At 47.2% G+C, this 11,651-nt stretch overlaps 1 long non-coding RNA gene across 1 annotated transcript; it reads right to left on the bottom strand.

Moving 5' to 3' along the window:
* On the bottom strand, nucleotides 1-10,796 carry LOC127228764 (uncharacterized). Its single transcript, XR_007835049.1, has 3 exons — nucleotides 10,467-10,796; nucleotides 7,484-7,591; nucleotides 1-119 (listed from the first exon to the last, which is right to left on the bottom strand). It is a non-coding gene; the product is annotated as an uncharacterized LOC127228764 (long non-coding RNA).
* Between the last annotated feature and the right edge of the window lie 855 nt (nucleotides 10,797-11,651).

Genomic DNA, 11,651 nt, shown 5'->3' with positions numbered 1-11,651 from the left:
TTTTTTTCTTTACCCATTGGCTGGCATTGCCACATTTGAAACATGCTCCAAGTGGAGGCTCTTCTGTACCCATCCATCTCCTTTGGAAGAGATAGGGGTGCTGCCAGGAGCTGGCATGCCTATCATAAAAAGTTTTTTTATTAAACATTTTAAATGTCATGTTCTGCAGATCTCTGAAGCATTTGAGGACTATCCATCTATTAGGTATATCCAAATAGACAAACTTTGCTTCTAGTTACTTGTTGTAAGCTTAACTTTGAAAACATATACAGGGGACTAAGTAAGGCTTATCCCTGTAGCTAATTATATTAGTACTCAGCATGACTACAGCTAAAGAACTTGATCATTTATAAGATAGCTATTAACTTATGTTCCTTAACAGTCTACAATGTATTAGCGGCTCCCATAGGACTAGAACTTTGCACTCCATTCCTGTCAGAATAAATATCAAAATAAAACTTTTTAATCATAGTTAATGGGCTCAGTAAAGCCATACTGTGGGTAAAACAGAATAAGTTTGTTTCAGACTTCTAAGGCAATCTTCTGAGAAGGCAAGGAATAGTGACAGGGGAAATATTCCCAGGGCGAAAATGGGAATAGGAGAAAAGGGGGCCTGTGAGCTGTGGTGCAGCCCATGAACAGGGACTGAGAGAGCCCAGAGGCCAGCACTGCCCTTGACAAGCCGTGGTGGCCTCTGCCTAAATGCCCAACTCTGGGAAAAGGACCCTGTCAAGGGACCAGAAACTCCATTATAGAATACATATGTGTGTGTGTGTACATATGTATATGTACATATATATATATATATACATATATATAACTTGTAAAATACTTTATCAAACATATGTCGATGCTTATCTAAATTCTCTAGAAGACTGGAGTTGAACACTTGGCAAAGACATAAGTACTTAGGTGTAAATCTCTAAATCAGCTTTTGTTAATCTGAATAGACCTTTATAACTTTAATTTTTATCACCACATACAATATATTCTAAAGCAGAGTTGAATCACAAATAACTTTACATTTCTATCATCACACAAACGTCCATACCAATCCAAAATATTTGAGACTTGTTGCTTTCTTCATCTGAAACAAGATACAATGAACAAAAAGCTCATTAGGACTAAGAAGTGTCACATGGTATGTACTCTTTAACCTTGGTAAAGATGGTTGCCAGCCACGCGGCTACCTACATCATGATGAGGTCACCATCCAAGATGGAGGAGAGCCATGTGGTTGATGCTTAAAACATGTTATCCTAAGCAATAGTTACATGCACATATATGCAAAGTTGAATCCAAGTTATACACACACACACACTCACACACACGAGAGAGAGAGAGAGAGAGAGAGAGAGAGAGAGAGAGATCTCAGTTCTCCCACTGCCTGGTCTAACTTATACAGACCTGATTCCTGATTTGAAAGGATGGTGAGTGGGTCTCCAAAAGACATCCCAATGGGAGTGAGGAGGTGCATGACACAGTTCCCAAAAATGGGGTAGAGAACGAGACATCCTGGCATCCCAGAGATCCAGGGAAGATGGGATTGAGTAGGCACAAGCTGTTCAGTACGTTGTCATGCAAGAAGAGGAGCCAGGGGCTGAGAGCCCAAGAGAGACACAGTCACCTGGTACTAGGACTTTGAGAAAAGGAGGACTGCGCTTGAGAAAGGAAGTCTCACATCCAGGAGAAAGGTCAGACGCAGGTAGCCCTGCTAGAGAAGGAAGGCAAAGCCATCGGAGAATGAGAAAGCAGATTTGCTGCAGGTGAAGAGGGTGGATCTGTGGTGGGTGGAGTAGGCGCGAAGTGAGTACCTTTTGGTGAGCCCTGCCAAGGTATGTCACTAAGCAAATATGCCACACGCAACAGAGTTAGTGCAAAAGGGTTATTGTGGGTAGAGTAAAAGGGTAGAAGGCAGTGTCGGAGCAGGGACTTAGAGAGGGCAGCAGACAGGAGGAAGAGACGAGAGAGAAAAGAAAAGGGAAGACAAAGAGGAGCAAGAGGCAAAGAGAGTGAGCTCTGCCTGGTGGATATTTTTAAAAGGTGCACATACGGCATAGCTGGAGACAGGTGACAGAGGCGAGCTGCCACCACTGCATCAGAAACTAACATTGGAATTTTTTAATGAAAGAAGCAGAGTTAGAATGTTAAGACCCAGTTGGTTTTGTTATTGTTGTTAATTTGAGATAGTTTACTTAATGAAAAGGGGACGAGCATCTTAGCAGGCTTCATAGAGAACAGTAGCTGAGTAGGGGAACAGGAAGGAAGAACAGAGGGAGGGTTTGGAGTGAAGACAACAGAATGCTTGGGCATAGGATACCTTCTTCCATCTACTCAATTGTTAGCAAACGTTGCAAAAGTCCCATATAATATTGGAATATAGGCTGCTGGTAGCTAGCCATTTGAATTGATTATCTAAAGGTACCAGGGCCAGGTTTGATTGCAAAGGTGGATAAGTTTAGAAGTCCTTAAGTTGGGTGCTAGGTGTAGGGGGTCTGAAGTTTTCCAAAAGGCATCCTAGCAGGGAGCTTAGAGGTATGTTCAAGGACACAGTTCCCATGAGTAAGGCAGAGAGAGAGATCCAAAGGTCTGGATCCCAGGAGTCCAGGATGGTTTGGAATGAGTAGGCCCAAGCTATTCAGCACATCATCATGCAAGAACAGGGGCCAAGGGCTGAGAGCCCAAGTGAGACATGGTTGCCTGGTACCAGGGCTTGTGAATGGGGCCAAGGGGCAAGAAACCATGCTCGAGAGATTAAGCCTCACTCATGGGAAATGGCCAGAGGTGAGTGTTGGTGACAAGGGTCAACTATAGCCTTAAAGACCATGGTTGGGGGTTCCTCTACTTCCAAAAACACCAGAGGAATGCTGGACACTCAACAGTCACTCCCACAGATCCAGGGAAACATTCACGCTGACTGGGAGAAGGGAAACTCACTAATTGTGCCTGTGTTGGGTGAAGAGCTCAGCGATCGGTCAGTTGGAAAGTGAGCCTGTTGAAGGTAGACCAGGTACATGATCCCAGCATGGCTCAGGCTACTGATGAGCAGGGTGGGCCACCAGGAGATCCTCCCAGAGTCTTGGCACCAATATGGTAGTTTAGTGGTGGAGGGGGAGGGAAGTCACACCAACACCAGAACTCGGGTGGGAGGTTTATTGGGAGGGAGGGGAGATGCAGAGGCGTCCGCTGGAGGAAAGAGCAAAGGGAGGAGGGCAGGATGGGCTTGCCTTTTATAAGGGGATATAGTGCACGCACACAGGGAGACTGCTCTAACCAGTGGCTGCAGTAGCGACAATGCTGTTGCAGCTGCTGCTAGGTCCCTGAGAGCAGGCCAGTGTAAACGCCTGAATGCCAACACCCGTAACCTACAGAAGTGAATGTTAATGCAAAACCCACTTGACAATGGCATAGGGAGAAGGAATACCCAGGAATAAATCAATGAAGGAAGGCAACGAATGAATGCTGCTAGAAGAAACAAATACACAAACTAATGAAGAAACAGAGACCTAAATAATGGACAGTTGTCTTGTGTTCAGGATCAGGAAGGTCAACATTACTAATTCTCTACAGTTTGGTTCACAGATTCTATGTAACCTCCGTGTCAACATTCTCCTGTATAAAAAGCCAGGGTGGAGGCACACATATAATTCCAGGCTGTAGGAGAGAGGCAGGAAGATGAGGAGTTCAAAGTTATCCTTGGCTACACGACCATTTCCAGAGTGATCCTGGGCTACATGAGACCCTGCCTCAAAGAAAAATACCAACACAACAGTGGCAAACACATGGATGCTAACGTTTGCATGAAAACGCAAAGGACTAAATTAGCTGAAACAATTCTGCAAAGAGAAGGACAAAGGACTGGGCTGTGGCTCGTGACAGAGCCCTTGTTTGTTACACATGCTTGTGTTCCAGCGTGCATGCAATCCCCAATACTGAAAATATTTGTCTTGCAGAGTCCAGAAACACAGACGTGCCCCCCGGGTGGGAGGAAGAGAACAGGCTCCACAAAGCTGTTCCCTGACCACACGTGCATGTGACACACGTATCCCCTCACAATAATAATTTAATTTTTTAAAAGACTGTTTCAACTGATTCTCTATTCCCACCCAGCTGCTGGTTCCAAAGTACCTGGGCAGCGCTCAGCCTTGGTCAGAGAAGCTTCCCTTTTGCAGTGGGCAGCAGTCAGTGGGAGATGCAGAACGGGTTAGTGTTGAGAATAGGAGATGGAATGACCAGCCCTAGACATCTGTTAACCCACCACCACCACTACCAAGGCTCGGGGAACATCAAGGAAGAGGAGGCAAGTGTGCAAGCGCCTGGGCATGGGGAGGAGTGCTGTGACATGCCGACACAGACATGATGGAGTTCTAGAACAGATGAACTCACAGTAGCTGTGGTCACTGCTGCATAGACAGAGATGGCGGAAGGCTCTCTCAGCCCGGTTCCTTACTGAGGATCTGTTGACAGTAGATAGTTGGGGGAAGGAAAATTCATTCTTTATGGAATTTATTCTTTATGGCTACTGGCCCTACACCCATGCAAGTATGGTGTACTAACTGGATTTATTGGGATTAAAAAAAAAAAGACATGAGATTAGGAGGAGGGAGGTGTTTTTCGGGGAGACCTGGAGAAGTTGAAGGTGGGAAATCAGGAGGACATGTGATCATACCTTATTGTATACATGTATGCAATTATCAAAAACGAACAAAATACATGCTTCAGAAACTCTGATATTACTGGATTTTTTAAAAAAACCTGTATTTATTCCTTGTTTTTTTTGGGGGGGGGGACAGTGTCTCACTATGTAGTCTTAGTTAACCTGGAACTCACTGTGTAAAGCAGGCTGGCCTCAAACTCACAGAGATGATCCACTTGCCTCTGCTCCCAGATGCTGGGATTAAAGCACTATCACATCTGTCTTGCTTTCCTTTTTCTTTTTTTAAAAATTCTCCTAACTAACCTCGGTTCTTTGCATTTTCAGTTATACATCAGGGTGTGCTTATCGGGGACAAGCGCTCTCCTGGGAAGATGATGATCAAGAGAAAAATGCAAGCAAAGTGAGTGTGGCACATCTGCCATCACAGCCACTCAAGAGGCTGAGGCAAGAGAATCACAATTTCAAGGCCCGCCTGGGCTACCTTCAAAGCCCAGTGCAGAACAACACCACTAAGGTAAGGAAGAGCATAAGAGTGTGAAGTGACTGGGATGCGGGAATCTAGCATTCATCCACCATGGGCCTGCCATTCTCTCCCGAGTATGCAGCGGGAGAAAGGAAACATGGGGCACAGTGATAGTTAATACATACACATTGATAGCAGCTGTATTTACAATTACCAAGAGCTGGAAGCAACCAAAGCACCAATCAGCACATGAACAGATGATCGAGAGCCTTCAGCACAGTTGACTTAAAGGCACTTGCTGTGTAAGCCTGGCAGCTGGAAAGGCGGGAGGAGAGACCCGGTGCCACAAAGCTATCCTCTGGCATCCGCATGGACACACACCCTTCTGCACACTAGGCAGACGCTGCATCAGTGAGCTGTCCTGTCTTAATGCTGTGCACATCTGGCCGCTTGGGGCAGGCTTGGGATTCAGAGAACTAGATGTCCTGAGTGAAGACTATGGTGAGCATGGGGTGAACTCTGGGACGAACTGAGTAATCGGCTCCCTGAACAGGACATAGGGAGTCAAAGGTGGAGCTGATCTCTCCAGCTGTGACAGCTCAGGGTCCCAAAACTGGCTGTAGAGATAGTTGGAGTCAGTGAGACAGGAAGTAAAGAATAGTGAGTAGAGTGGCCCAACTAGCTGGCTCAGCTTTAACTGTCTCCTAGGAATGTCTGGCCTGGAGAATATATGCAGAAGGCTGTTCCTCTTTCCTCCAGTGAACTTGAGTCTGAATGCATTTTCTTCCTTCCTTCCTTCCTTCCTTCCTTTCTCTCTTCCTTCCTTTCATTCTTTATTTTTATTTGGTGCCTTTGGGTGTCTGTGCACCACATACATGCAGTACCCACAGAGGCCTGAAGAGGACATCAGATCCCTTGAAACAGTAGTTACAGATGGGTGAATTACAGTGTGGGGGCTAAGAAGCTACTCAAGGCCTCTGGAAGAATAGCCAGTACTCTCAACCTCTGAGTATCTCTCCAACCGCCCCCCTTCTCCTGCTTTTGTTTGTGTTATATTATCTTATATGTCACCTTAAAACAAACTGAATTCTGGGTAAAATGGGCTTCTGAAAAAAATATACCCCTTTCCCAGGAGTGCCCACCCTGAAGGAAGATATCAGGAAGGAGATACCAGAGAGAGAAATAAGCCCATGTCTGCTAAGATCAGGGTCCTGGCTACTCATGTAGCCTGTTCTCTTTCTAAAGAGTGTATTCTTATTTCCTTACTTGCTCTAATCAAACCAGCTAAAATCAGACGAAACTGGAAACTGCTACATAACAACCTTAGCAAGGGCTCTCAAGATACTAGACATACACCACCTCGCCTGATGTCCTTGAGGGCCCTTAGTGCATGTCTGCGCCACGGTTCAAACATTCATAGGGGGATATGATGAGGGCGCCTGTCCTCACACTGACCTTCCCAAGGCCCTGTCTTGTGATAGACCTTGTCTATCACAAGAAAAACATCAGGAAAACCCAAACTGTGGGTCTCTACAAAATGCCTGCACGTTACTCCCCAAAGCTGTCAAAATCATGATTAAAAAACAAAAACAAAAAAGACAGACAGGCAGAAATTAAAGCTGGAGAGATGGCTCAGGGCATAAGAACACGCACTGTTCTTTCAGAGGATCAGAGTTCAATTCCCAACACCACATCAGGTGGTTCAAAACTACCTGTAAACTCCAGCTCCAGGGGGATCCAACACCTCTGGTTGCTGTGGATCCCTGCACTCACTCACATGCATACCCACATACAAACATACATACACATGTTTTAAAAAGAGAAGAAGGATGGAAGAAAGAAAGCCAGAAATCATCACAGGCCAGAGGAGATATGGTGAAGAAAAAAGACATTGGAGGGTAAACAGGCAGTCTGAATAAAGGATCATATTTAATAACCACATTGGCCTTCAGGGGGCAGTACAGGCCTCACCTACAGGGGGGCAATGCAGGGATCAGCATGAAGGGGACAGTACAGGGATTTCTTTTTCTTTCTTTTTTGCTTTGTTTTGTTGTTGTTGCTCTTGTTTTGTTTTGTCTTCGTTTTTGTTTTTTGTTGTTTTTCTAGACAGGGTTTCTCTGTATTGTTTTGGAGCCTGTCCTGGAACTAGCTCTGTAGACCAGGCTGGCCTTGACCTCACAGAGATCCACCTGCCTCTGCCTCCCTAGTGCTGGGATTAAAGGCATGTGCCACCATCGCCTGGCAACAGTACAGGGATTTCTTGAAGTGAACAGTTCATGGCAAGGGGCAGGGCAGGGCAGGGCAGGACTCATCCTCAGAGGGCCTAACAGGGCTTGGCCTGGAGGGGACGGTACTGGGCTCACCTGCAGGGGTCAGTGCAGAGCTCAATGGCACAATTGAAGGCATTAGCAACTCAGGTCCATCCAGTTGTTGCCTTGTGGTGGAGCCCAGAGAATTTTCTCTTTTTTTAACTTAGAAAAGACGGTTTTTATGTGAAATCTCCCAGTGTTCAACATTGACTGAGTTGTTTCCATCTCAGCCTGTGGACTACATCAAATCGATGTCAGCTCAGCCATTTGACCAGCTCAGGCCAGAAGAGCAGGCCCAGTCACCAGCCACTTGCTTCACAGTCCCTTCTCACCAGGCTGTCAGGGACAGTATCAGGACCCTCCCAATATCAGCTGTGCCCTGACACCGTCTGCATAATGGCCCACCCTGAACTCTCAACTTTCCCCAGACCTTGGGCTGTCCTGTCTGGGTCAATGACTCTGCCTTCTGCTTGGCTGTGGAAGCTGGAAGCCTAAGGTTTATTGTCCAGCCCTCCTCGAATGCCTGCTTCATCTAACCCCACTCTGAAACTGGAGTTTTAGGGCAACAGACTTGACTCCAGCAACCCAAATAAGATGGTTTTGAGCACCTGCCCCAAACACTATTAAATAGATAAATAATGGTAAAAAGCAGAAGAATGAGACATAATGATTGGCCACTGGGAAGATAAACAGATAAGGGGTCCAGTGACCCCAGTTCTACAGTGGGTGTTGATGTGATGAGCTTTAAACAGAGGGATGATTGGAGCAGCAGCAGTGAGAGGTGTGCATTATTAAGCAATCCTGGTCAAGATGCAGCCCCATCATTAATACAGCTGGTCCTGCAAGGAGGCCCCTAAGTTGTTATGGGGTAGACCAGCAGCTGACTTCCAGCATCCCGGTCATGTGACCACAATTCCCTGTGACCCCAGGTCCATGGAATCCAATGCCTTATAGCTTCTGCAGGCACACATCCACACACATGCACACACACACAAACACATAAACACACACAGAGTACCATTGTTTAAAAACTCCCAGACTGTGCCCAGAGCTCTGTGCCTAGGCCCAATACAAGCTATCCTGTATATGTACGTATCTGTGTATATATGTATGTATATGTTGGTTTGTTTACTTATGGATAGAGTTTCTGCCCTGCCTGGCCCTGCTACTGTTCAGTCCTAAAATAAACACACAGTTACTTATATTAAGTGTAAACTGATTGGCCAATGGCTCAGGCTTCTTACAAGCTAGCTCTCTCTTAATTATTAACCCATTTCTATTCATCTATGTATTTCCATGTGGTCTTGGCTTACCGGATAATACCCAGGCATCCTACCCAGACAGCTACATGCCTGTCTCCCTAGTGACTCACTCTCTCTTCCTGGAATTCTCCTAGTCTGGTAGCCCTGCCTATACTTCCTGCCTGGCTACATTCTGCCTGTCCATTGGCCAAAACAACTTTATTCATCAACCAATAAGAGAAACATATATTCACAACATACAGAAGGACACCCCCATCTTTTCCTTATGTATGCATGCATGAGACATGGCCTCTTGCATCCCAAGCTGGTTGTGAACTCTCTGCACAGATGATCTTGGATCCTCCTTTCACCTCCCTACTGCTGGGATTACAGGCATACACCACAGGGTCAGCATGCCAGCAAGCACTCTTCCAACTGAGCCACATCCCCAGCCCCTCAAGCTGTCCTTCTGGCAACCTGCAGACAGACTGATGGATAGATGGATGGATGGGACCAGCAGACATATGCATGGATAAATGGATGGGAGATACAGAGAGAGAGAGAGAGAGAGAGAGAGAGAGAGAGAGGAAAATGAAGGGGCCAAAGGGCCATCTGGCTGCGCAGTCACAGCCTTACCCTCTCTGATTCCATCTGCTCAAAGCTCTACCTGCCCCTTTGTGTGTGTCCAATGTGTGGGTGTGAGTGAGTGGTGTTGGCTTGTTGTGTACTTGTGTGGACACACGTAAGACAATGCACATGTTTGAGTGTGGGTGTAGAAATGTCTATTTGCAGGATGAAGATCCAGCCAGAAGTGACAGAGAGGCAGTATCACAGAGCATAGGCTGAGACATCTCTGCGGGGGGGGGGGGGGGGACAGAACATGGCACCTTCCAAACCCTCTTTTAGATTCTGCCTGTAAGGCGCACCTAGGAGTGAGCCTATTGTGTTTAGTTCTCAGGAGCCCAGTTCCCCAGCATCTGCCTCACAGGTGTCCTCAGTAGACCAAAACAAGAGGTCTCTGTTAGAGCCACCAAGCACACATTAGCCATATGTGAAAAGATGAGTCATATTCGACCCAGATTTTCACCTGCCTTGCTCAGTGGGGAACAGCGTGCAGCTCCGCTCACTCAGCTTCCAAACTCACCCTGACCTGACTCTGGGCCAGCCACAGCTCCCCAGGAGTACTTCTCAAGTTCAGCCTCAGAGGCTCCCACAAGTTACCTACAAGCTGCCTTGTCAAAACAATTAAAAATAATGATGACAATAATCACACTAATAATCCTAGCAACAGCATGAACACTGCATGCCAGGATGGGTGTAAGTTATCGACACAAAATCAAACCTCACAAGAGCCTCGTGAGAGCAGAACTATTACCAGTGCTCCAGAGGAGGAGGGCACTGAGGTGCAGAGAGGGTAACTGACTTCTCCAAGGAACAAGCAAAGCAGGCGCTGAGAGCCGCCAGCCTTTGCTGGCTCAGGAAAACCTATGGGCTCTGATGAAACCACAGCCAGCACTGCAGCCTCTGATCCTAGTAGGTGTGGATGCTTGTCCACAAAATACAAGAAGAAAGATTCCGATTAAACCCCGGGTTGGTGTCCTGCCAGCCAATCACCACCACTCTGTTTTCTGGTAAGATGAGGTTACCTGCCAAAATCTACTTATTTGCACACACACACTCTCCTCCTCTCCTCCCGCCACAGCCAATCTGGTCCTGGTGCCTTCTTAAAACAATTCCTCTGAAGAGATATTCCTAGCCCACAACCCCCAAGCTGCCCAACAATCCCATGCGTGTACCCTGCAGTAAAGGTGGGATCCCCAGGACAGGCTGAGAACCTGAGAGCCACAAGGGAAGATGACAGCGGATGGGGCAGTATTCTCTCCTAGCCTTGTCCAAATACACCAGCTGGTCACAGCGTGGGCAGGACCCTCATCAGAACAAGCCGGTGCGAAGTTCAACCTGCCTGAGCAGCCCTTGTCTTGACAGTCTCGTTTGTACGGCTGGTTAACATCTTGCGTTGAATTTTAACATGAAGTATCTTTTTGACACAGCAAGGAAAGCAAAGTCCCTTTGGAGCAGAGGGCCAGACTTGCAGGAGCCGCTGGGCACATGAAAGGAAGCGCATGGAGCCAGCCACATTCGGCACTCTCCTTGACCTACTTAGGAAAGATTTGTTCAGTGAGCCACAAAAGCCTTCCATGGTAGCAGGGAGCCTGGGAGTAGGGCAGAAGGGACTAAAAGGGGCACTCCCATGAGGAGGCCAGTTAAAGACACAAGTACATTCGCCCCCAAATCCAGCTGATGCCAAGCTGGCAACCTCTGGCCACCTCAGCCACTTTCTCCAGCAAGCAACAACCTCCAGGTGGGAAGTATGGCACACAAGTAGCTGGCCATTGCCTGAGCCCAGGAACCAGCAGGGAAAATGATCCTTAATGCTATAGAATACTGCCAGGATCAAAAGAATCATCCTAGCCTGTTGGGTGCTAGCCAGGGTGGCAGGCAGACATGGTGAGGGAGAAAGCTGCATGGGGATGACCCTGGAAGTTCACTTAGGGGAGAGGCCACTTTTGTCTGAGAAAGCCTACTAGGGGCCTTTTGGGCTACGTGCATACAAAGATGGAATTTGGTCTAGAGATTGAACGGGCCATGTAGGTGGTATATGGAAGCAAAGGCAGGCCTTTCCAGCCACCAAGGACAACATAGGGACTTTCCTGGGGCTCCTCCAGAAGATGGAGGAGCAGAAGAAATGGACCCTGGAGCTTAGGGAGAAAGGACAGTAATGGCCTACAGGAAAGTAGCCAGATGCTGGGACAGAGGTGCCTGTGTGCAGCTCTGCCACTGTCATCATCACCATCAATAGCATGGAAGGCAGCAGGTCTAGGGTGCTCCCATCATTAGCATGGAAGGCAGCAGGTCTAGGGTGCTCCCATCATTAGCATGGAAGGCAGCAGGTCTAGGGTGCTCCCATCATTAACATGGAA

The sequence above is a fragment of the Phodopus roborovskii genome, unplaced genomic scaffold, assembly GCF_943737965.1.
Source record: "Phodopus roborovskii unplaced genomic scaffold, PHOROB, whole genome shotgun sequence".
NCBI classification, from domain to species: domain Eukaryota; kingdom Metazoa; phylum Chordata; class Mammalia; order Rodentia; family Cricetidae; genus Phodopus; species Phodopus roborovskii.
The sequence above is the reverse complement of the archived record's forward strand: the minus strand, read 5'-3'. Positions and strand labels throughout refer to the sequence as shown.